Source organism: Eulemur rufifrons, chromosome 16 (genome assembly GCF_041146395.1).
Source record: "Eulemur rufifrons isolate Redbay chromosome 16, OSU_ERuf_1, whole genome shotgun sequence".
NCBI lineage: Eukaryota > Metazoa > Chordata > Mammalia > Primates > Lemuridae > Eulemur > Eulemur rufifrons.
The window spans coordinates 22,566,350-22,593,940 of NC_090998.1; the positions used below are offsets into that span (position 1 = coordinate 22,566,350).

Below are 27,591 nucleotides of genomic sequence, written 5' to 3' on the forward strand. Positions count from 1 at the left end.
CTAACAGGAAATTGAAAAAAAAGATAACAAGAGGAGAAATATACAGAATTAGGTTCTAAAGTTTTTATTTGTCTACCTATTATGTAGGATAAAAATGTTAATTACTGAAGGAGCACTTACATGAATAAAAAATAGAATTCACACTTGCACAAATACAGCATCATAATAAAACTATGTTGTCAGAGATCATATATAGATGTTAACTCAATCACTATTTTAAAGTGTTGATCTCAGCCTCAAGAAAGTGATACATTTTTTCTCCTTCGACTCAAATAAGTTCAAAGTAAGTACAAAATGAAGCTTCAAACATCATTAATTATCAGAACCTAGACTGGACTGGGAGGGAGAGAAGAATGTAGCTAACACTTAATTGAGCACCTAGTTCATGACAGACACTATGTTAGGAAGTGCACATATACTGTCTAGTATAATTCACACAACATCACTATAAGAATAGGCATTATAATTTTCAGTTTTAGAGATTAAGAAAAGGGGATGAGCCCTGGAAGTTCAGAACTCCAAATGAATCATAGACCTAAACAGAAGAGGTCCATAATCTAATGAGATAGCCTCTTTCACTTCCTAGTTCCTTCCTGAATTTCCTCACCTCCAAGACTTTAATTGGTGCTGCAGGAAGCACAACATGCCTTGAGCTACCTAGTTGCCTATAAGGTATGTTTTGGGTGCTACTGAAAAAATCCCCAGGCTTATAAATATTTTCCCCCCAGCAGCTTTCCTTGATACCTGTAGTCTCTACAAGTTTTAGTCTAAGGAATTATATCATCATAATAAACTGCAAAAATGATAATAATATCACCTAGTTAGAGAATTAAACCATAATGAACCATTAACATCTTTGAATTAATTAGCTTATGACGCAGAGGTTAAATTAGGCAAATGGGGCAGGAATATGGAAAGGTCCATCAAAGCAAAATGGACTATTGTCAAGGGCTCATCCTGAAGTTCCGGGTCCTCATCAGGAGAGCATTCAAAAGCACCTATGTAGATGCTCAAGGGGTAAGGGTTTGGAGGAAACAACCCCAAAACCATCCGTCTAACTCATAGCTAGTCTACATTTGACCTTGACTCAATGTTAAAGACAAGGAAATTCAATTTGGTAAAGGTTATCATTAAATAGCAGTCTAAGGCAGTGGTCCCCAACCTTTTTGGCACCGGCGACCGTTTTCATGGAAGACAGTTTTTCCTCAGATCAGAGCAGGAAAGGATGGTTTCAGGATGATTCATGTGCATTACATTTACCGTGCACTTCATTTCTATTATTTTCTATTACTACACTGTAATACATAATGAAATAATTATACAACTCACCATAGGTTGGGGACTTCTGGTCTAAGGAAATGTTCCAGTATGGCCCAGCTGAAAGTGACTAAAAGTGCCTGAGTGTCTGCCCCACTGCTGAGCCTTCCTTAAGTGCTCCATTTCTCCACCATTCAATACCACAATTCATTATTTTTAAGCAAAAAGTTAGATCCTTGCTAAATATTTTTAAAAATTTCATTTTATTCTTCCATGAACAGCAACTTCTCATGCAAATGAATTCCTGGTTATTTGAAGATCATTAAATAACTTCCCCACATCTAAAATCCTCCTCCTAAATGTTAGGTATGAGTGATTATTTACGTTACATCACACACAAAAAATAAACAACAAAGACCCCACTCACATTTGAGAATCATTTACTATTCCAACTCCCCAAGCTCCCCCAAATGGGAAATGGAATAACAAGACTGATCATAATTGGATTAAGAACCATAATTCTTTAATTCATTCATCAAATTGAGGCATTTGGAACAGTTTATTTACAGAGTTGTTTAGACAGTTTTCTGTGGTGTTTTTTAAGATAAACCAAAATGCCTTTCTGAAATAAGTTTCAGATCCCAAATCATTAACATATGAAAACCAAATGTAGACAATTTACAAATGGGTGTTTTAAAACAATGTTTGGAACAAAATTGGACTTTCATTTTATTAACTATCTACAAATCTAAATTCAGGATATAGTTTATTTGAAACAGCCAAGCACTTTCTTCGCCTTTAAAATAAATCTACATTTCTCAGACTAAAAAATTGTGATGAGTGCGTGAGGGAATGCATTTGACGTTAGGCCTAGACAAATAAGTTTCCAGGTCACTCTCAAAACTCTAATTATAGCATTTTCTACCACTGGAGTTGATCGGATATTGGGTGAATCACCCAGGTTAAGGCAATCAATCTTATCCAACAATTATATCTGCTGGAAATCTAAATCAGCATTAAAACTCTTAGTTACCTGAAATGCAATGTATTTGGGGAGATTATTAAACAGAAGTTTTGACCTGTAAGTCTTGTTATATATATATATATATATAAACTGAACATAGCTTCAAAGAAATTATTGCTTCTTACTTGGTAAAAGAATAGAGGTTTTGCAAGAAGATAGTACATTCTTATGAGCATTGTATCACATTTTTAAATTGCTTTATAAGAAAAAACATTCTTCAAGCATTCAAATTCATTCCTTTAATTGGAAAAAGAAAATTTGAAAATTTAAACTCTTCTTATAACTCATACCTTACCTACCACAAGGACAAAAAAAAAAAAAAAAAGAATCTGTCATACCTGAGTATAAATTTCACTCTGGTGTTATTCACTATTTACTATACTCCATAGATAGCAGCTTTCTAAGTGTATATTCATTTTTTTCTTCTACAAAACCACGTGTCAGTCTAAACAGGATGTGCATTTAGATGATGCCTGGTTATTTACCAAAGAAGTTTGGGAGTTTTGAATCCTGTATACAATATGCCATTCAACCAGAACTGTTTAAGCTGAACGACAAAACTAATACAGGGTTTCTGTATTAAGAATTGAAGCTTGTTTTCCTGCATTAAGAGTTTACGCTTTCAAGTCTGTGTCAGATTGGATCAATACTGCCCATTCAAAAAAGGCTACAAAAAGAAAATTTTTTTAACCCACAAGCAAATAAAAAACTCTTGATTCTTCATGTACAAGGTTGTTAGAAGACCACTAGAAAGAAAGGGAAAAAAAGAAAGAATTTCAAGCGAGTATGCTACTATATAATTAACACAAATAACTAAATAATTATGCACATCCCTTTCCACCCCCACAATTAAATGTTTTTAAACAACTCATGTGATGAAAGATCTACCTTTTAGGCAAACAAAAGCAATCCCTACCAGTTTAAGGATTTAAGGCTGTATTGCATCAGTTTTAAGTGATGCTTATGATTTTTATCTTGTATAGTTCTGAGGAATAAACAGTTGATGGCATAATTTGCAAGAGAACTTTGCACAATGCCTAAGAGAACTTTCAGTGTAAGTACTTACGATTTTAAATCATTGTGGCTGAATTTATCTAGGCTTCAGCCTGGGAGCTATATTTAAATCAGGAAGAAGCACCCCTAGAAACTTTGTTCCATGTATCTGCATTTGAAACCAGATTCCTTCCCTATCTGAGCTAAGAGCAATTCTCATACAGCTGAATTCCTTTAAAATTAGACAGATCAAAATTTAGCAGTTCTGTAAAGACTCTAAGAAATCGTCCTCCTTTTAAATGCTATAAAAGTCAAACTTAAAAAACATTTCCGTATACTTTAAAACCATCTGGCCCTTAACCTAATCACTCTTGGCAATCAAGCCTCACTCCTGTAATCCTGATCAAAAATTTTCCTCTGGTTTTTCTGATTGAAATGTCCATTGCCTACAAATCTCCCACAAGACTATTTCATTGGCGCGCGCGCGCGCGTGTGTGTGTGTGTGTGTGTGTGTGTGTTTTAAGGATACTAGGGGACATTATTTATGGAAAGCAAGGAAACAAATCACTCTGTCTAGTCCCTTTGCAGATTCCCACACTTATTACCCAAAATCCCACAGATTTCTCTTGGTCTTGCCCTTGACTAAAGAATTGTGCAGAGCCTGAAGGCAGTCCCCAGGGACATCTCCTCATGCCTTTCATGACAAACTCCTTTGGATATCTGGATATTGCGAGGATCTCAGTTGGGTTAGAACAAATCCCTAAACTTCTGTGAAGAAGTACAGTTGACTGTCACCCAGAGTGCCTGGACTGGCTGGCACTGAGGGTAGGGCTCTGCATATTCACGGAATTCCTCGTTTTGACCTGCTTTAGCTGAGAAGGGAAGACATTAAAATGAATTCACATTCATCACACTCCACATTTAGTCACAGAAACCATCGTCTTCGGATATCCACCAGGGTCAATCTATTTATTAATATATCCGCTTTGCAAAGTGTAAGGGAAATGACTATTAAAATATGTAAACAGTGCTTCGTGTGCATCAGATGCCAGCAGATCAATACTCAGCAAACTGCTGCTCTCAAACGCAAACATTTCCAAATCCAATTTGATTTCAACTCGTATAACCTTTTTTCATCGCTTCTTATTACTGTAGCCCCAAAGTGCCACCGAGATTTCCCAAACCCGCGCTTAAAGTGACATGACACGTGAGTGGTCTTCACTTTGTACACAGACTGAGGGGGGGGTGGAAAGTAGGTGCAATTAAAATTAAAGCTTCCGGTCTCTGAAATCCCTAGAATCCTCGAGGATGAGACTTGTTTCCGAAATTCCGGGCGGGAGGGAGGGGGAGTGGTAGGGAGAGGGATTGCAGAAAGCGAAACGAAAAGACGAAAAGCCGGATTATTAAGGTTGTGGGGCGGGCTGGGGGCCGTGTTCGTATTCCAGAAGGGCTAAGGGGCTTTGTCCAACTTTTAGGGTCTGTCCCTAGGCTTTCGCCGAGATGCCCAGACCCGCACTCCCGCCCTCACCTCGCATCACCACCTCCACCGCCACCACTTACAAAACAATACCGGCAACAGTACGCAGGCTTCCCAACCAAAATATAAAGTTATCATCCCGCTTCCTGGTCTGGGTCCAAGGCCACACTCCAGGGTCCCCCGGACGGCCGCCCCCCGAGGCTGACCGGGCCACTTCCAGTCCCGAGCCGCCTCCCGCCGCTGCCTTACCCCCAGCCCAGTCCCCCTCCCTCTGTACTTGAGGAAACTCCGGCGGCGGCCCCCTCCCTCCTCCGCCGGTCTCCAGCTGGAGCCGGGAACGAGTGCTGAGTGGCGGGCCCGGCGAGCGGCAGAGGGGAGCTCTGCGCCTTGGAGGTCTGCCCACAACAACATCGGGACGAACAACAAAGTTAAAACGCTGCGATTCACGCACCTTACCCGGTCTCGTTAACGTCTCCTCCGGCGTGGGATGCAAAGTGGCACAGTGGCGGGCTGGGGGCCCCCGGGAGGAGACTGGAGATGGGTTTTGGTGGCTCGCCTTTTTCACTCTGTGTGTGTGTGTGTCTGTGTGTGCGCGTGTGTGCCGGTGTGTGTGTGCGCGCGCGTGTCCCTCTCGCCCGCTCGCTCGCGCTCCCTGTGTTGCTCTCAAGGACGAGGTGAAATCCCTTTGCTGGTCATGAGGCGGCTTCAGAGACAAACAACACAATGCGAGTGCAAATAACAAAAGGCAAAAAGACAGTAGGAACAATGGGGGAGGCGAGGGCAGCGCACCAGCCGGCGGTCACCGCGGCCCGCGCCCGCCCCGGGGGGGTGCGGCGGGGGCGGGGGCGGGCGCGGGGGCGGCGCCGGGGACTCCCGCTCCCTCCAGGTCGCCCCCGAGCTCCCGCAAGCCCACCCTGACCTCCTTCGTGCAGCTCGCCGCCCGGCCGCCCTCTATCCATCCGAAGGGAACGAGCCCCAGAGTTTTCTTCCCCGTCTGCTGCAGAGTAACTAGATTGTAAATAACGCGGTGATTACCCACACGGTGCAGGAATGTTAAAAAAAAAAAAAAAAAAAAAATCTGCCCTCCACTTAAAGGAGCGATAAAATGCAATGGCAGGCTTGGAAGGGAGGCAGGGAGAGTGGGATATCTCTAGATCTCGATGGAGCTCGCATCTATAAATACGCATTCATGTTTAGTCAAGTCCCTTTGTCAACTTCTTCCCCGCGCCCGAGCCTCACCCGCTGCCCTGCAACCATCACCTGGGCCCCTCCGTGCCCCCCACCCCGCTTTGCAAACAGTGAGGCTCGCAGGCGGGCGCGCGCGGGGCGCTGCGGGGTCCGCGGCACCTTCCGGGAGGCCCGGCGCCGTCCGCCCTGCGCGGAGTCGGAGCCGCCGGTGGCTCGGCGGGTACGGCCACCACGGCCACCCGGAGCCCGGCGCGGCGCTGCGGGTCCCCGCCGCCGCCGCCGGCACTTTGCACCCACCTACTCCTTAGGGGTGGAGGGAAGAAAAGTTTTGAGGCGCTCTCATCCCTGCCTCCCGGGTGGTTGAACTGGTTTGGTTTTGTGTGAGTGAAGCAAAAAGGAAAAAAAAAACAACAAAAACCCAGACAAAACAAAACCCAGTGCCCAGGAGCCGGGGAATGATATTGAAGGGAAAATAAGGCTGGGTGCTGGGCTTCGGCTCCTGCCGCTGCGACACTGAAGTCGGTGCGTGGAGCCCAGAGAGAGACCCTCAGAGTTACATCAGCATCAGAGGAAACTCCGTAGGTAAAGCCCTGAGCAGAAGCTGTGGGGCTGATTTAAGTGTGTGCTCTGACAGCTCCCGGGCTGCTCGGGCGCTTATCTCTTCTAATCTTACTTTCATTGACTTAAAACAGCTGCCGGTTTGCCAGGGGGGAAAAAAATCCTATTAAATCTCAAACCAGGGTGGGGCGGGGGCGGGGGTGCCTGACAGTGATCCTACTAGAGCTGGAGTCCAGGAGAGGGCGGGAGAGGGGGCAGGGATTCTCGGGGGAGGCCGCGGGTTTGGAGGAGGGCGATGGAGAGAGGGACTCAGAGAAACAATTCGAGCAACACGTTTCTTTTCCTCCCTGCAGCCTTCTCTTTCTGCTGTACGCCGATGTGCGTGTCCTCTTTCCCCATCTCTGCAATTCCCTTCAGACGCGCATCCATTGACTGCGCGGCGTCCCTGGACACCCCCAGCATTTCCCAGAGTGCAACAACACCACCAGGAGATCAATGACCACAGTCTGTTTATTCTTCACGCGCCTGGAAGAGCAGGGCACTGGAGGAGCTTGGGAGCGAGGCTCAGGCTTGCCTGCCTCTGTGCGATCTCTCCCAGGACTTTTCCAGGCTGATTTCTAAGCGGCAGTTAGGAAGCAAATATAGTTTCTTAATGCACGCAACACATACCGATCACAATATACTCGCCTAGAAAAGTGACACATCCTTTCTCCCCCCTTTTCACCCTTTGGAGATCTGTTTCTGGAGGTGGATTGCTAATACCTGAGATTTTGCACTTGTCTAGGGCGGAAACTTTCTGGGGTGTTTGACGATTGATTATTTGATACCTGTTTTCTAAAAATGGCTAAACACCTTTCCCTGGAACAAAAGTGAGAATTGCAAATCTTAATAACTCAAGGCAAAATTTTCAAAGTGTAAGCACAGTTATTATCCACTCCCACAAAGAAAGGCTTCGTCTTACACAAATATTTGATAGCATAGAGCCCAGTAATTAAGAGAACAATCAAATAAGCTTGGGGCTTTCATGGGGACTTTAAATTATCAGCTGCCTAGAATTTATAAGCAGTTGTAATCATTTGCTGCTTGGATATAGCTCTGGATATGGTAATGTGTATCCTTAAACAATTTTACAGTGTTTTCTTAGGTGTTTAATGAGAGAGACTATGGATAATGATAATATTCAAACTGGTTCCATGTGGCTTCACCAACTGTGTGAAAAGATTCTGTGTGTGCATGAAACACCTTTCCTATAAGTTTCTTTTCCTTACGTTTCCTCTATCATGTAAGTTTCAAGTTGGAGCCACTTGCTTATATACTATAAGAATTCATCAGTAATTGTACTCTAGTGTTACTTTTATTCTAAAGAGTTCTTGGCATATGTTGAGTGGTTTATTCTCATAATACACATGTCGTTGCTTTTTAAAAGTAACTATTACTGTGTCAGGCCCAGTGCCTTAAATAATGTACAAGAGGCAAATTGGGGCCAACTACAAAAAAAAAGTTGCCCCTCACTATTAATGATAAGAAAATACATAACATTTGAAAAGTGATTATCATTTGCAGTGAACATCCACTGGATTTTAATCCCTTTCTTTCAGGCCATACCCAGTGAAGAAAAAAAGGCAGAGTGAATCCTCTTCCCCTGGGTCTCTGGCCAGTTGGTGACAAACGTGCCTACTTGGCCACTGAGCAGAGCAGTGTCACCTCCTCAGGAATTCTGCTTCTCCTGCTTCTTCAGTGGAACAGTTTATGGGGCAAGCAGATCTCCTGCTGGAAGGAGAAAGGAGGCTGAGCAGAAGAGGCAGGGAAGAGAGGGAGAAAAGGCATGAGATATTGCCTAGTGAGATATTAGTGAAACTTGAGTTATACCAATCTCGTCTCTCCTTTTGCTTCTACAGGCAGCCCAACTTCCAACCACTTATGGTTATTGAGACCACATGCCATTAAGACTAAACCATGATCATTATACAGCAACAGCATAACTGATCAAAAACTTCCAGTGGGATGTTTGTTGTTGTTGGGCTTTAAAAAAAATACCCACATTCGAAGTGGGACTGACTTCCTAAAAATCAGCATTTCCATTTATCAAATATTTACTTACTATGTATTAGAGTTTTGGCCATGTGCTTTTTTTCTTTGTTTGTTTTAAATGTATTGGTCTCTCCTTCTCACCACAAACACGCCAGAAATGTTATATCCCTGTTCTGCAGATAAGAAAACTAAAGCTTAGGAAGCTTAAATGACTTGCCCGAGACCGTGCAGTTTTTAAGTGCTTCCACCAGGATGCAAATACAGACTTGTTCAGCTTCTAGCCCGTGCTCTTCCACTTCACTCTGATGTCACGTGCACTTTATATTAGGGCCAGTTTTCAGTGGGAAATATTATTTCACTACATTGATAGATATAATATACCAAATTTATACTATGTTCATTCCAGACATGAGCTATGTTGGTATTCCCACACATGTTGGTCATTAGATAACTGTGAAATTTCCAAGAAAATCTAAATGTGCCATATACAGAGTATACATAATATATTTTATATTAAATATTTAATATAAAAGGTGTTTAGCAATATATATGAAATTGTCTTATCTTGTAGGCTAGGCAATTGTGTATTATATTAATATATACATATGTATATATCCACATAATGTATATAATAACATATATAATATATTGTTAGCTAGTTTTTTTAAGTCCTATAATTTTATAGGCATTGCTATAGATACTTTATGTGTATAAACTTATTTAATCCTCACAACCACCCCATGAGGTACATAATTGTATTATATCATTTTACAGATAAGGAAACTGAAGCACAGAGAGGTTATGTAACTTGCCCAAGGTTATACAAATCGCAAGTGATAGAGGCTGGCTTCAAACCCAAGTAATTAAGCTTTAAGACCCATGCCTTTAACCACTCTGCTATACTGCCTTTCAATGTATATATCCAGGTATATATACAGTATACATACATAAATTCATAGATATATACCATATACAGCTCTTAAAATATGGGAAAGAATAAAGGCATATAACTGAGCTCTGTATCAGCTATTTCCCTATATCCTGGTCGCCTCCTAAGGCAACTAGAAATATTTGGTGGGAGAGGGCCTTCCATTTGCCCTCAGTATTCAAGATTCTCTAAAAATTTTTGAGACCATCTCAATCCCTTCAATATTTTTGGAGATATTAGGGAAGCACAGGGATATTAGGAGTATACAATATTCAATCTTAGCCTATTTGCCTGAGGTTTATTTTGAATTTATTTGGTCATAAATATTAAAAAATAGCAGAGACAAGTTACTTGGGAATCTAGAAGAAACACAGTGATCCTAATAAGCATGAAAACCTATGACTTGAGAGGTAGAAGAAAATTTAGGTGATGCAAGAAACCAAATATGTCATCTTAATGGTTATGAATTATCCATTTTTTTAAATTAGGGTAGTGTGTCAACCCTCACTCCATTAACAAAAGAGTAATATAAAATTTTGAGGTATCCCAAGAATGGAAAAATAAGCACCACATGTACTCACCATCAAATTGGTTTCACTGATCATCACCTAAGAGCACATTTAGGAATAACATTGATTGGGTGTCGGGCAGATGTGGGGGGTTCGGTGTATACATACATAATGAGTGCGATGCACACTGTCTAGGGGATGGACACGTTTGAAGCTCTGACTGGGGGGGCAAAGGCAATGTACATAACCTAAACTTTTGTACCCCCACAATATGCTGAAATAATAATAAAAAATAATTTTGATTTAAGGTTAGCAATTATGGACCAAAACACTGATACCCCTCAAAGGAACCTTAAAATATTTCCTGAAAATCCCAGATATATAAATGGTTTGTTTATCCCATGTCTGTTTTCACCTGTCTTACCAAACACAATGTGCATATCAAATTCTGGAAGTTAGCTTCTCCAAATCAGCTAGCTTTGAAAAGTATTTTGAGATTTTCTTCTCTCCTTCTCTTCCAAATCTGATATAAGGGATTATTTTAGGAAGAAGGAATAACTGACAATAATCTTCCTTGGGCATTCTTAATCCTGGTAACACCTGAGATACAGACAACTAAACTATTAACTTTCCTGGGTCTAATGTACCTCTTTGGAAAAACTGAAAAAGACACCCTATACCTAACAGATGCCACACATTAAGCTATTACTGAAAAAAACTTTTAAAGCCCTATTACAGATACATATGTTTTCATTTAAAAACTACTATGAAATCGAGTGTTCTTTTATTTAAACATTCCCCTGTGGTTCTACGAATTAAGGATCGGTAGTACTATATTAACAACTGAGAGCCAGGCCCGACTGAACTGGCTAAAAACAGTTGGTAAAACTGCCAACACTGGTTTTGTAGCTGAAGTTGGCTGACATGGGAGGCAGCGTTATACATTAAAAAATGAATTCTACTTTTTAAAACTTTCCCATTTGGGTATGTATTTAGAATAAACTTCTTTTTATTTCAGCCGCAGTTTTGAAAAGGGGAAATAATGTATAAAACCTAGATACTTTACACAACCAAAACCACAGTCACATTGCTCTTGTTAGTGAAGAGTGTTTATTATTCTAATTGGCAGATTTTTCCCTTCCTGGGAGAAAAACCAGAGAGAACAACAAGATTGGTTGTGTTCAAGTGAAACAACGTGTAGTCCCTACATCTTGTCTCTTAATTTGCTGTTTTTCAATTTTACTTCTGTCCTGTAATTTTAAATAATGAGCATACAATGTGGGGAGGGGGGCTTAGACATGTAAAAATGGTTTTATTTTTTAAATATGTGGGTTTTTTTCAGGATTACCTTTCACAATACATTCTGTGTTTTCTATTGCTAGAGAATTTTTATCATAAATATATAGAAGAGGAAGTTTATATGCAATGAGACATATTGATTTTACTATAAAGAAAAGGGTAATGACTGGTATACTTCACTGATTTAAAATGGTAACAGAACCAATTGTCAAGGAAAGGAACAATATTTTAAGCTTGAGTCCCAGTAGGATTTAGGTATTTGGGTCTATGAACTCATAATAACTCCTCTTTCTGTTACTTCTTTAAGATTTTTGGTACTGTGTTACTAATTGCATTATGTAATATGTGAATTATGGTGGACAAATGAAAACTTGACAAAAGCACGTAAAACAAAGAGACTGATTAAAAACATCACTTTAAAATGTCCCTCTTACTTGATTGCAAATTATTTGAAGAGAGCAAGTAAATTTTGTCTCTAGGTACCTGGGGCTTCTAACCCCCATCTTCTCATGACGCTGATGAACTTAAATTTAGAATTTAATTCATAGGTTGGTTTTTTAAAAAGAATATGTTAAATTATTGCACTCTAAACTGAACTGTTTTGCATGCTCAAAATGTTTGCTTTCCAGGTAGGTTTGCTCTAGGACAGACTAATCAGTTGGATGGATCATTACAGTGATCAGATTTGGTCATGAACCGCTTCTATTATCTCAGCTATCTCTTCGACCGTGCAGTAGGTCTGGTAATTTTTCAGCTACATTTAATTTTTGTTGCATAAGCAAGTAAATGATCAAGCTCTTGTACAATACAAAATATTTGAATCCTGAAGGCAGCTTCCGAACGTTGAGTGTTTACCTGGACATAGCTGGGGCCAACAATGTACTTTCCTGCTTTCCTTTTGCAGGAAATTACAACATATAAAGCCTCATAAATTTTTCAATCCAAAAAGAAATGAAAGGAATAATAGATGATTTATCTAAAACAAGATGAGGTGCAAGGGACATAAATGAATGTAGTATTGTTTGTAGAAAAAAAATGATTGCTTTAAGATAGTTATCCAAGAATATACATAGCTAAAGGGTCTGAGAATGTTGAATTGACCTGAACAAAGATGAGAAATAATCCTCAAATTAGCATCAAATAAGGCTATTTTGCCTGGTTATATGTAGAGAACATGAGAAAATATGGGTAACAGACAAAAACAACAAACTAACTAAACCATTGGACATAGAACCAACAGGGTAGGAGTGGTAGGAGGAGACAAATGAAGGGTGATTGAAGAACTTCCTTCACGATTTTTCCGAGATAAAGATATTGACCCGCTGTTCTCCAACTTCAAAGAGAAAGGAACTAGACATAATACAGAGCCCTGGAGTAGAAGGTGAAAGACCTGGATTTTGAATTCCAGCTTATTAAAAATGAAAGGTGTGGATCCTTGTTACAGTGTTAAAATAAGTATGAGGAATGAGATAAAAGGATAAAAGAGCAGGGGAATAAAATGGAGCCAGGAATGAGTTCACAACAAAATGTATATCTCATTTTAAAGTTCCATGTCCTTTGTTAATATTATTTATTAAAGGCCTACTTGTGCCAAGGCCTGTGCTAGAATTGAGCCACATATTGGACTTCCACCTCTCCAGCAGAAGAGTCCAGTTAAGAAGGAGGAAAGAGTGGGCATTTCAATAGCTTCAGTTGTTAGGGAGAAGCTCAATTATTCCTGACATTGACACTAAATAGAACATTTTCCTGAAGGCCTTCTTCTCAACAACACTGATTATTGTTAAGACAAACTTCCTGATTTTTTTCTCAGGCAAGATGGCTGACCAGAGACACCAGCTGCCAGAGCATCTCAGTGAGAAGGAGAAGTTTTAGATGAAAGAGAAAAAAATGGACAGACAGACAAACATAGATTGGATGTAGGCCTGAAGGAAGGGTGCCAGAGCCTTCAGGAGACTCCACGGGAAGAAGTTGCAGTGCAGAACGAGAAGGAGCAAGGTATCGGCAAAGATCCACCCCCAAGAGGCTTGGAGTCCAGTGAGAAGGGTAGGTGGAATGGTCTGTTTCTCCCTCCCTCACATCTCTGACAGTCGGATCTGCTGGAGAGACTTTCTGTCCACATCAGCCCAGAGGCTGCTACTGCCAGTGAGCTGGGAACTTCTGGTGGACAGGGCACCAGGCTTCCACCCCCCTGGGGCACTTCCCGCCCCCACAGACCTGAGCTGAGATGGTAGGCGCCATGTTGCTTCTCCGTCCACTGTGTGCCTTTGTCCTCCCCAGGGGGCTTCAACTCCTCAGGTTTTGTCCTGCTCATTCCCACACAGACATTTCCCAAGTCTAGCCAAGACTGCAGGAGCCACAGGGGTCCAGTGGGTCCCAGGTGATCTGAGTGACTCCAGAGCCTGGACATTTTGGGCAGATTGACTGCCTCCTGGAGAGACGGTCAGAGATGACTAGAATACTAGCTTTCCTCCATATAGACTCCATTCCTCTGCTTCTCCCCTACCCACAGCTGCTGAGAGAGACAGTTGAGCCACCACACGGAGGCTTCCACAGACATTGGGGCTCAGGTCTGTCCTCTTGGGGTCCTGCAGCAGACTGAGAAGTGCTCAGACTGTGAGCTCCTTGCTTGCCGGCCCTCCCTGGTGCTGCTTGCCCAGCAGATTCATCAGAGCAGGGCACGCCTCAAGGCAGAGGGGCATTGATCCTGCTCAGGCACCCTGTGGGTGACTTGGGACCAGTGTGCTTCTCCCTGGCATGGTCAGGGATTGATTTTCTTGGGAGGTGAGGGAGATGAGGGAGTCTGCATGGGCAGATCTGGGGGAAGGGTGCAGTGTGAGTCCTAGCTGCAGCATGCTCCAGGGGCACCCCTTCTCACACAGGAGGGCTGCACTCTCAGCCTAGTCTGGGATCCTGGGCAGGGAACCTCCCAGCCCACAGCACAGTTGTGGGAAGGTCGACTGGCTTGGGCTTCTGCCTGCCAGCAGATGCTGGGGAGAGACTGTGGAGCAGAGGAGCAGGGAGAGGAGCGAGGTCCGCTGCAGACTGCCAGTGTGTGGATCTCAGATGGACCTGCCTCCACAAGCAGACTTTCTGGTTGTGTGGGGCCACATCAGCCCCTCCTCCGCAGCTTTGCCCAGAAGCTGGGAGCAGACCTTTGACCCCTGCCAAAACAGCTACCTTGCCAGCTTTCGTGGGGCCTAAGGGCCAACTCACCCAACCCATCCCTGTCCAGCCACACTGCCCCAGACACTTCTGCTGAGGCAGAGAATAGGCATTTACCTGGAAGTTCCAGGGCCTCATCCAGCATCTGGGTCATACAAGTGCTTCTCCTGAGGGACTAGAGCCTATCACAGGACCCAAAAACAACATTGCAGCTTGTTCCTTCAGGCAAGCACCTCCTACTGACAGGGAGGTCAATTTGCACACCTTTTACGGGAATTACTGACTCAATCTTACATGGTGTGTGGAGGACCAAGGAGTGGCCATTTTAGGGGAGCACCTACCCCTCTTCACATAAAAACTGCTGCCATTGGATAAGGCTAGAAAGATCCCAGCCCAGAGCCATAGCATTACAAGCGTTTAGCCCCCTCCCTCGTGAACAGCTCTCCCAGTTTGGAGAGCTTATCCTGACCCTCCTACCAGTGGCTCCTCCTAGTGGCTGGAAAAGCAACTTCTGAGCCCCACTTGGGCTTTGCAAAGCCTTTCAGGCTCCCACGACCTAGCCCAGAACTGCCTTGCTCCTCCCACCACCTCAGCGGTGGTAGAAATCATGAACCCCCCTGGGAGATACAGGGTCCCTCCTAAAGCTTGGGGCACTCAAGTATTCCACTTGGGGGCCAGAGTCTACCACGGACACAAAAGAACATCTTGGCAGCTGACTCTATCACACAAACATCAAACAATGATAGGAAGAACAATGGTATAACTCATCATAGCATCTTCCAACTCAAGCAAATGGAGTGTGGCTGATTCACACTCACAAGTACCACCCACCATCACTGAGAGTAAGCTGGGGGACCTAACTCACTACATGCTGTTGGGAAGAGGTGAAGACAACAGGTCAGAGGCAACCAGAGAGGTACACCAAACCTGCTAGAACACCGCATAGGTAACTCAGGACTAGCACTCCTCTCCCTGGCATGCTCAGGGATCTTAGGGATCAACCTCCAGGGACTGGAGACAGGCCCATAGGTCAAGCCTAGCACCCCAGGTCTTGACTGAGAGGCCAGATGAGAAGGAATTAGCTAAAGAACTCCAAAAACATGAAAAATTAGAGTGAAAGGACACCCCCAAAGGAGAACAATAACTCCTTACCAATGGATACCAACCAAAATGAAAAGATTGAAATGAAAGATTAAGAATTCTGTGTATGGATTGTAAGGAAGCTCAATGAAATTCAAGAGAACATAGAAACCCAGCACAAAGAAACCACAAAAACAATGCAAGAAATGAATGAAAAATTTACTAAGGAAATCAAAATATTTTTAAAATGTGGGGGCTGGGCCTAGAAGAAAGGACAGATGGATGGAAAAAATGTGAGCAGAGTGAATGAAGGGACAGGCGAAAACGCCTGCCTGAAGCTGCTTGTTTGCTGTGTGCCAAGGTCAGCTGAAAACAGCTGACCTGTATGGATGTTGTTAAAGAAATTAGTGAACGGCCCTGACCTTTTGCACATGTCCTTGGAAATAAATACGGGAAGGAACTTAGCTGAGGAGGCCATTTTCTTCTTCAGGCTTTGGTCTCTCCCCTTCTCTCTAAACGCTGTGTTTCGAGTAATTATTCCTTCGCTACTGAGCACCGGAGCAAAAGGCCACCGCTGCGAGTGGTGACCCCAACATGATTCAGGAATCTGCGTGTCCAGTGATCATTTTCATCGTCTGGGCTACAAGGGGAATCATGATGGTAAGGGACAGTCCCGCCTGCTGCTTTGGGAAAGGGACCAACGCACATTCTCTGCTCTGCCAGAGGAGCCCGCGTCCCCTGCCATAAAATTCCCGAATTCTGACCCATTCTCTCCACCATCACCTTCTGCGGTTCAACAGGAGGAGCAGCTACCTCCTCTTTGTCCTCCCCATCTCAAAGGGGATCTCTATTCCTCCTTTGGCAAACCATCTGCTTTTCAACATTGCCTACGAGAGGGCCAATTTTTATGGGGATGAGATTCGCTAGAACAATGGAATCTTCTAACTACCCAGCCTTTTCATTAGGGGCCACTGCTCAGGTACATCCAATACAACCCACACCTTTACAGTGGACTACTAATTCACCCATCTGGATAGAGCAGTGGCCCATTAAGCAGGATAAATTAAAACATTTAAAATCTCTTATCCAGGACCAACTTAAAGCGGGACACGTAGAACCTTCCCAGAGCCCATGGAACACTCCCATATTCATCACACCTAAAAAGAACAATAAGTGGTGTTTTCTTACAGGACCTAAGAGCTCTTAATACTATTATAGTCCTGATGTTACCTCTACAACCTGGCCTTCCCCAGCCATCATTAATTCCAAGAGATTGGCCTTTGATGGTAATTGATTTAATGTGGGGAAGAGGATATGCTTGTGTTCAAACTTCATATACACCAACAACAGTCAAGCTGAGAGTCAATCAAAAACTCAATACCTTTCACAGTAGCAACAAAAAAAGATAAAATACCTAGGAATATATTTAACTGGAAAGGGAAAGACCTCTACAGGGAGAATAACAAAACATTGAGGAAGGAAATCACAGAGGATGTAAACAAACGGAAAAACATATCATGCTCATGGATTGGCAGAATCAACATTGTTAAAATGTCTATACTACCCACAATGATTTACAGATTCCATGCAATCCCCATTTAAATACCAAAGTCGTTTTTGCAGATCTAGAAAAAATAATTCTATACTTTGTATGGAACCAGAAAAGACCCCAAAAAGCCAAAGTAACCTTCCTTAAGCAAAAAGAACAAATTGGGAGGCATCACTTTACCAGACTTCAACCTATACTACAAGGCTATAGTAACCAAAACAGCATGGTATTGGCACAAGAACAGAGACATAGACCAATATATCAGAACAGACAATCCAGACATAAAACCATCCTCATATTGCAATCTGATCTTTGACAAAGCAAACAAAAACATACACTAGGGAAAAGAAGCCCTACTCAATAAATGGTGCTGGGAAAATTGGATAACCACATGTAGAAGACTGAATCAGGATCCACACCTCTCACCACCCACAAAAATCAATTCATGATGGATAACAAGCTTAACCCTAAGGCATGAAACCATAAGAATTCTAGAAGAAGAGGTTGGGAAAACTCTTCTAGATATCAGTCTAGGCAAAGAATTTATGAAGAATACCCTAAAGGCAATTACAGCAACAATAAAGATAAATGGGATCTGATTAAATTAAAAATCTTATGCACACCCAAAGAGACGATCAATAAAGTGAATAGACAACCTGCAGAGTGGGAGAAAATATTTGCATGCTATACGTCCAATAAAGGTCTAATAACCGGAATCTACAAAGAACTCAAGCACATCAGCAAGAAAATATCAAACAACCCCATTAAAAAGTAGGCAAAAGCCATGAACAGAAACATTTCAAAAGAAGATAGACTAATGGCCAATAAACATATGAAAAAATCCTCAACATCTCTAATCATCAGGGAAATGCAAATCAAAACCACAATGAGATATCATCTAACTCCAGTGAGAATGGCTTTTATCAAAAAGTCCCAAAACAACAGATGCTGGCATGGATGCAGAGAGAAAGGAGCACTTATACACCGTTGGTGGGACTGCAACTAATTCAATCTCTATGGAAAGTAGTATGGAGATACTTCAAAGAACTAAAAGTAGAACTACCATTTGATCCAACAATTCTACTACTGGGTATTTACCCAAAGGAAAAAAAGATATTTTATAAAAAAAGACACTTGCGCTTGAATGTTTATAGCAGCACAATTCACAATCACAAAGATGTGGAATCAACCCAGTGCCCATCAATACATGAGTGGATTAATAAAATGTGGTATATGTATACCAGGGAGTACTACTCAGCCATAAAAAAAAAATGGTGAACTAATATCCTTTGTAACAACCTGGATGGAACTGGAGACTATCCTCCTAAGTGAAGTATCGCAAGAATGGAAAAACAAACACCACATGTACTCACTATTAAATTAGAACTAAATGATCAACACTTATGTGTACAATGGTAGTAAAATTCAACGAAAATCAAGCAGGTGGGAGGGGGAGGAGGAGATGGGTAAATTCACACCGAAGGGGTACAATGCACACTTTCTGGGTGATGGACACACTTACAACTTTGACTCAAACTGTACAAAAGTAGTTCATGTAACCAAAATGTTTGTACCACTGAATATTCTGAAATAAAAAAAAGAGACAAAAAAAAAATGACAAACTTCCTATGAGTGAAAAAAGGAGTGTTTAGGATTGTTTCATATATTCCTATTGGGAGAGACACTCCTCTAAGAGTCATGCTGGGTAGGCCAAGAATGCCATGCCTTGACCACTCTTTACCCAGGCCATTTCTTAGGGTTATGTTTAGGACAAGCAAACTTGGAGGGATGAGATAATGTCTTTCTCCAAAACAAAGAAGAGGTTTATTTATTATTTGCTGTAAAAGCATTGGACTCTCCAAGCTCAGTGTTCCTCATCTGCCATGCAAACCCACTGTATGTGTAGCTTCTTACCCTGACCCTTCCCAAGCATTTCTTTCCCTAACAGCAACCCTGGGCCATTCTGGTTGGTCCACTCTCTGAGTGGCAGCCTTGTCAAAAGTGGGCCTAGGGGATTCAAACTTAATTCTGATTTAGCTTCCTGGAATATCTCTTGGGATTTCCAAGATCATAGACCATGAGGATGACGACTTGGTTTACTTGCTCACTGGGCTCCCCTACGTACATGGTCCACGTTGGTCACAGTGGGGAATGTAATGGGTCTCTGTAAGTTTTGGAAAAATGCTTTGTCCTCACATATATCTCACCCTTCTATATAAAAATTCTGGGTCTGAGTCAGTGGTGATTACAGAAAGGTGAAGCTATAGCTGCTGGAGCAGACACATCAATTTAATGGCTGTGGTGGGAGAAAAGTAACCCTTGCACTTAAAGAGGGAACACCTCAGACCTGGAAAAGTGCTACGTGTATGTATGGGAAACTATTAATTCTCTCCTTGTCTTCTAGATACAACACCATAGCCTGGCAAACAATCACATGTTCTGCCTAAGGCAAGCAGCAGCTATCGCTGGCAATCCGACACTGCTGGTTCATCATCTTCTGCTATAAAATCAGAAAAACTCATGTGGACCTGGCTGGTCCCAAACTATTATTCTGTGCCTGATGCCATCAAGACAAGCTTCAAATGTGGACTCTTCTCGAATATGTTCAAACACACAAATTGGCACAACCTCGCTTCATTCTGACTGATACAAATTCATGTGTTTTTCCTGGTAGCCAGCATCCTTGGATTGTGTCATGTCTAACATCAAAGCTGCAACTACTTGGTGATACTACTCATGTGGCTTAAACAAAATGAGGTATTGGTGATCCCAGTGAAATTTCACAACAAGTCCAGACAACATAGTGAAACCTCATCTGTACAAAAAATAGAAAAATTAGCCAACTCTTCGGGTGCACACCTGTAGTCCCACCTACTCAGAAGGGCTGTGGCAGGAGGATCACTTGAGCCCAGGACTTTGAGGTTACAATGAACTATGATTGCTGCAGTACACTCCAGCCTGGGGGACAGAGTGAGATCCTGTCTTTGGAAAAAAAAAACAAAATTTCATAACACATCCCTGACGGGGTGACCTGTGTTTATATGTAGCGGTAAGTGGGCATGAATGTCTCTCCATTATGAATGATGGTCATTTTATTGGCAACTCCCCATAGTTATTTGCAGTGATACTAAAGATCATCTACACTTCTTGCACAGGTGGTAATGGATAACAGACTGAACTCGTACTGTATCCTGGTTGTTTGAATAAGACATACTGGTCTTCCAGGGATTTACACACAGTTGACTAAAATGGGACCTTGTGAGGCTTGGATGAGGTCTATACGAGTTGGCCTCATCATACTGCTTAAAGTCCAGTTAATAGAACCCTTTATTAAATGCTATAAGAAATGAATTGAACAGATTTGTTCCCAACCTTTATAGGTCAACTTCATCAGAGCAGCCAGTAAAATGGTATACTCTTGTGAAAATCACTGGAAGCCAAGACTGTGTAGTTTTGAGGGATGGATTGTCAGGAGAAATAGTCCTCCCATAGGCTCTTGCACTCCTCCAGATCTCGTTGGGCATGCCAAAAATGCAACGCACTGATGGCTTTTTACTCAGGCCATTACTCAAGGTTGTTTGCAAGAAGCAACCTTGAGGGATAAGTGGTGCCTCCCTCCCAGACAAAAAGCAGACTTCTTACTGCTTTCTGTACAAATGGTGAATTCTCCAGTCTCAGTGTTTCTCAGCTGTGAGGGATATGCCCTCTGTGTCTCCTCCGGGGAACTTGGGAAGCAAGAGGAAGGAATGTAACCATCATGACGCTCATACTGCTTGCTGTGCCATGGGGAATAAACTTTGTCCGCTCAGGAATCTCATGTGTTCTGTGCTAGCATCTGTGAAACTGCAGTAGGCTGACATATCAGCTTGTAAGGAGGGTAAAATTAAATTTCAGTCCCTTGAGAAGGCGCCATGCCAGAGCACAGTGCCACTGCATCAGTTACTAGGATTCCCACCTTCTGCCTCAGGTATCTCTTGTTTTGTTGGTCCCAGGTACCTTATGAGCCCCAGAAGGTGTAGTCACTTTTTACTATTGTTATTGCCTTCCGTGAAAGCTATCCATGAATGATATTTTTAGGGGGCACCAGAAGTGATTTTTTAAACCTTTTTAGCCAACCTTGATTGTTCTGGGCCCCAAAAGATAGAGAAGCATTACTCATTGCTTACCCAATATCTATTTTACCTTTTTCATTAAGGGAGTCATGATTTTATTTGGGACAACAGTGTGTCCACCTAAAATCCTACACTTCCAAGCCTCCCCTGCAACTGGAGTGGCCACACATGTCACAGTGCTGGCCAATGAGATGTGAGTGGAAGCCCCAGAGTTGAGCTTCTGTTAAAGCTCTTTAAAAGGCAGGTGGACTTAGCTTTTGCCCTTCCCCTTCATCTTGCCTGGAACATAGGTATGATGTTGAGGTTAGAGCAGCCATTTTGTGACCAAGAGTGACAAGTGCACATTAAGAGTGGCTCAGAAGAAATAAGGAAGAGATCTGGGTTCTAGAAATGATTAGGAAGTTTCCCAAGATCCATCGATTGCCTACCTCTGGACTTCACATTATGTGAGACAAATAAAACCTTTACTTTGAGTTCACTGTTTTGCTGTTTTCTATTATGTGTAACTGACTCAGTCACTAAGTTTTACAGATAGATAGACTAAACATTTTTCCTTGAGTCCAGTACCCTTCTCACCTGGAAATTGCTCTCCATTTTCTACGTGAATAAATCCTCCTACTGATTTAGTTATATGATCCTTTTCTTTCGTGTTCCACCTCCTTGGAGACAGTGATTGGGTGGAGGCTGAACATAGGATTTAAACTGGTTCAATCCTATAGCTGCTTACCCCCAAGGCAAGTGACTGGTGAAGAAGTGGACTCACAAAATCAACTGGGCAATCAGAGTGCTTCCTTGACCTTTTTGTTTGTTTGTTTTTATCTGTAGCTAGGAAAAATAGCCCTTTTTCCCCTCAGGCCTCAAGCTGTGAGGATGTAAGCCCAGGAGCTGCTGTCAGCCATGCATCCAAGTATATGGAAACAACCAAGCTGAAAGAATGAGTCAGAGACACAGAAAGAGAGGGAGAAAGGTTCTGAGGGCATTTGTGTCCATTACTCCAGCCAGAGATGTCATCTGAGCTGTCCTAGTTTCTACTGTTCATAGTTTTGTTTTTTTTTTTTTTGGTTCTTCCTTTAATTTTGATCCACTCTAATTATCTTTCCAGCAGATTTTATGAATTTTATTTGGCTTCAGTTAATTCAGATTCAGTTTCTGCCATATGCAAAAGAATAATAACCAATATAAGGGGGAGGTGGAAAATGATGTGAAAACACGTAGAGGGAGTACCTGACTCAGACTCAGTGAGAGCAAGAAGTTTTTTGAAAGAAATTCCATCAATTCTGGGAGATGGTGGATGAGCAGGTGTGAGACAGAGGAAGGAAAGCAGAGCAATCACTATGCACATCTAATATCAGAAATTAGGAGAAAACTTTGTGTCTTCTTCTTTAAAATGAGAATTCTAGAAAGATGGAATGCTAACTCCTCTGTACAGCTCACCAGGAGACATCAGACTCTCATGTAAAAATGACTCCTGGAAGATTGCCTTGATACCCCACAGTTCTAGGCGAGCATGTGCATTCAGGTAAATCAGGAAGGCCACTTGCGTTTCCCTGTTCACTAGTTGTTATAAAGATCACACAATATCATGGCTACAAAAGTATTTTGTAAACTTCAAAGATGATCACATCAAGTGCTACTGGGTTACAAAAATAATCTGTCAAAATTAAAGATGCGATATACTCCTAGAAATGATAAAGTGGTCATAGAATTCCATTCTTGGATATTTTAAAGGGAAGCTTAGAAAACCTTCAGTCTTTGATAGACAATCAGATTGGAACATACTGGGAACTGAACTAGACAAACCTTTGCTGTCCCATTGTGTCCCACTAACAATATCAAAGCACTGCATACCAAAACACTTATATGTGCATGAAAATTTATCATAATTTCAATAGAAAGGAAATGATATTATTACAAAACATGAAATAGACTCAAAGAATTGAATATAACAAAAATGTAAAAAATTATGACAGAGAGACTGGATTTCTTCTTCCTTCCACATATAAATGCAGAAACCTTGCCTATTGAAAGTTCATGTAAAGACTTTTTAGGATTCAGGCATCCTTTAAAGTTGAATTTCTTTAAATGTGCCTGGTTTGCACTGGTGTTCATCATCATTCAATGCCACGATTTTCAGGGGAGAATGTTTCCCTAAGGCCATTGTCAGAACTTCCAGCCTTGGCCCCTGCTGTAAATGGAATTTTAGCAATGAGCTTATGGTTATGTAGTTTTGAATCATGCAAGACCTTTTTTGAAATTGCTCACCCCATATTCTTTCCGCCACCAATACCTCAACATAATATAGCCCTAGTAAAATCCAAAAAAGTGAGGGGATTACTTCCTAGGAAAATAAAATTAAAATAAACCCGTTGAAATCTTTTAAAATACAACATTTCTATCATAACTGAAAACTAAAAAGCTTCTTTTTTCTTTAAGTTCAAAATTTTGCAAAGACTGGCAAGGAAGAATACTTAGTGCCTTTCCCCAGGGACCACTTTCATGTTGAATTGATCTGAAGCAATTGTCTATGCTGTATTACGCTGCCGGCTTGTGGGAGGAGAAAGGAGACTTCAGAGGAACTAATTCAGTGAACTGTGGCCCTGGCACACAATTAGGACGATGGCACTTTGTCTGGCAAGTTCCAGTGTGATCAAGTCCACGGCTCCCACAGCTCAGCCACCAGCTGCAGGTCAAAGTGCAGAAAATTCTAAAATGAAGAATCTGGAAGTAAGAAGTGAATTTTTTAAAAGAAATTTTAACCCCATTTTCTCTATGTGGAGAGTGAGATTGACAATAAAAGTGTTAATAAGAAGTTAACATTTTTTGTGAACATTTTTTAGTGCCAGGTATATTTACTGTGCTAAGCCTTTCTATATATTATCTCATTTAATCTCCATCATGATTCTAAAATATAACACAAGTGCTATAATAATCTATATTACCAATGAGGAAACTGAGGCACAAAAAGGATAAGTAACTTTCTCAAGGTCACACAGCTCATATCTGCTTCATAGGAATGCTGAGAAATGCAACAACAACAACAAATCTCAATGGTATCCATTGGTATTCAAGAAGATGGGTCTAAATATGTAAGGAGATTTTTAAATTATTATTTTACGTTTTTAAATTTTGCTACTATAAATAAATAGAACATTTAGATTACAAATAAATTATTAACTATAATTCCAAATGGATTTCTGGTTTCAGCTCTGACACGTATAAAGCTGAGAAGTCATCATTCCAAAATTCATGGACTTTTCTGGGACCCATCAGAGAACTGAGGTCTCAGGGCAAACCATCACTCTAAAATCTGAAGAGACAGGCACATCCAGAGTCACAGTCAAGATCTACTTACCTGAATTAGAAAATGCTGGCGCCACAGATTTGTAGGAACATTTCAATGGTAATTTTGATGAATTGCTGGAAGCTGTATGTGAACAAGTATGAGTGAGAAATTTCTATCTTGAATGGCACCCTCCCAACTTTTGTGGACTTTACATCCTTGAACCGCACCAGATTCTCATGATGAAGATCCATATCCTCCTGGCTCTGGCAAAGGTAATAGATAAATAATCATTGTGAAATACTACACTAAAAGCCTTCTCCATAACAAAGGTCTCTTCTCCAGGGGAAAAGAATTTACCAGAGCCCATTCCTGCTGGGAGAAGTGCATTCCTCCCACTGCAGGCCCTTCTAGCCTTCTTGTCTCACTTATCTCACTAAGTGGGGAAAAGCATAGTCAACGGGGCTTCAAGGAAATAGATGGGGAATGCTGCAGTGGGGGAAGAGACTAGGGAGCTGGGTGGTAGGGACAGGAGAGGGGGAAGCTATACCACAGAAGAAATGCTTGTGAAGGTCTCAGCCCCGAGACACAGGCCCACTAAAAAACTGAGATTTAATCGGATTGTAGAATGTTCTCCCCTCTTCCCACACTTTATCACCACCATAATAGAGCTTCATCATAATAACAGTGGATTGCAGGTAGAGAACTGCAATCGCTGAGAAGGAAAACTTACGGAAGCCCAAAGTCAGGAGAGGAGACAAAAACAAGAACAGCAGAGGAGGCCGGGCGCGGTGGCTCACGCCTGTAATCCTAGCACTCTGGGAGGCCGAGGTGGGCGGATCGTTTGAGCTCAGGAGTTCGAGACCAGCCTGAGCAAGAGCGAGACCCCATCTCTACTAAAAATAGAAAGAAATTATATGGACAGCTAAAAATATATATAGAAAAAATTAGCCGGGCATGGTGGTGCATGCCTGTAGTCCCAGCTACTTGGGAGGCTGAGGCAGGAGGATCGCTTGAGCCCAGGAGTTTGAGGTTGCTGTGAGCTAGGCTGACGCCACGGCACTCACTCTAGCCTGGGCAACAGAGTGAGACTCTGTCTCAAAAAAAAAAAAAAAAAAAAAAAGAACAGCAGAGGAATTTGAAGCCTCTGCCACCTACATCTATAGCAAACATAAACCCAGCCCAACTCCTAGCCATATTAATGTAAATCCTCACAGTAAAGCCCTATTTATCTGGGTTCTTGATATCTGATACAACCTGTCTAGTTTTCAACAAAAAATTACAAGGCATGCCAAAAGGCAAAAGAAAAACAGTCTGAAGAGAAAAAGCAATCATTAGAATGAGACTGAGCTATTAGAGATATTGGAATTATCATATGGAAATTAAAATAACTATGATTAATATGTTAAAGACTTTCATGGAAAAGTAGATAGCATGAAAAAATAAGTAATGTAAGACAAAGGTGAAAACTATAAAAAAACAATCAAAAGGAAATATCAAATGCACTGTAACAGAAGTGAAGAATGTCTTTGAGGAGCTCATCGGTGACTGAACATGGCTGAGGAAAGAATCGGTGAGCTGGAGCATAGCTCAATAGAAACTTCCCAAACTGAAATGCAAAGAGAAAAAAAGAACAAAAAAACAGAACAAACATCCAAGAACTGTGAGATCATTTTAGAGGTATGACATATGCACAATTGGAATACTAGAAGGAAAAGAAAGAAAAACAGGCAGAGGAAACATTTGAAGTAATATTGGCCAAGAACTTTACAAAGTTAATGACTGACACTGTACTGGGTTGAATAGTGTCTTCCCCAGAATCAATTTCTACACAGAACTCCACAATGTGGCCCTATTTTGAAATAGGTTCTTTGTGGATAGAATTAGTTAAGATGAAGTCACACTGGATTTAGATGGGCTCTAAATCCAATAACTGCTGTCCTCACAAGAAGGTCATGTGATGACATAGACATACTCAGAGGCTATGTGAAGATGGAGGCAGAAACTGGAATGATGCAGCTACAAGCAAAGAATGCCAAGGTTTGCTGGCAACCATATGCCAGGAAAAAGCCAGGTTCTTCCCTAGAACCTAAGGGGACACAGCCCTAACACCTTGATTTCAGATTTCTCACCTCCAGAACTAAAAGAGGATAAGTTTCTGTTATCAGCAGCCCAGTTTGTGGTAATTTGTTATGACAGCACTAAAAAATTAATACAAACATCAAACTACAAATCCAGGAAGCACAGATAAAACCATGCAGAATAAATATTTTTAAAAATCTATACCTAGGCATAGCATATTCAAACTGCAGAAACCAAAGTCAAAGAGAAAATCTTAAAAGAAGCCAGATGGGGCAAAACAAGCCAGAAGAACAAAGGGAAGAATTACAATAACCTTATCAGACACCAGGGAAGTGGGAAAATGAAGTGAAAAATGTAAAGCATTGAAAGGGGAAAAAAAAACCCACCATCCTAGAATTCTATATCTGGCAAAATTTCTCCTTCAAAACTGAAGGAGAAATAAAGACTTTCTAAGACAAACAAAAATGAGGGAAGTATTTGCCAGCAGCTCTGACCTGAAAGAAATATTAAAAGAAAGCCTTCAAACAGAAGGAAAATGATAGAGGTCAGAAACTTAGACTTGGAGAAGGAGAAATGAAGGTAAAATAAATTATTTTCTTTTTCTTATTCTTAATTGATCTAAAAAATAACTGTTCGTATAAAGCAGTAATAGTAACAATGTATTGGGAGATTAAAGCAAATGGATAAATGCAATGGATAAGTGAAGTGAATGACAGTGATGTCACAAGAGACAAGAAGAAAGAATTGGGAATACTCTGTTATAGGTAACCTTCACTACAGGTGAAGTGGAATAGCGTTATTTAAAGTTGCACTTAGATTATTTTAATGCACATATTAAACTCTCAGGAAAGGTCACAATTTTTCAACAACAGTGTAATTGATGCACTAAAAGAGAAAATAAAATATAATCATAGAAAATGCTCAATTAAAACAGATAATTCAGGAAAAGAAAGGGAAAAAAAGAAACAAAGAACAAATTCAGTAAAGAGAAAATAGTTATAGATATGGTAGATGTTAATCCAATTAGAGTTAACCCTTGAATGACTCAGGAATTAGGGAAAC

General features: G+C 41.5%; 1 protein-coding gene across 2 annotated transcripts in view; it reads right to left on the minus strand.

Moving 5' to 3' along the window:
• SOX5 (SRY-box transcription factor 5) overlaps window positions 1–5,363 on the minus strand; it is a 1,007,084-nt gene extending 1,001,721 nt beyond the window's left edge. For both annotated transcript variants that reach the window (XM_069489787.1, XM_069489790.1), the window contains exon 1: window positions 5,203–5,363. The gene's annotated coding sequence lies outside the window, so the exon portion shown is untranslated. The remainder of the gene's footprint in view (window positions 1–5,202) is intronic.
• Window positions 5,364–27,591: the final 22,228 nt, after the last annotated feature.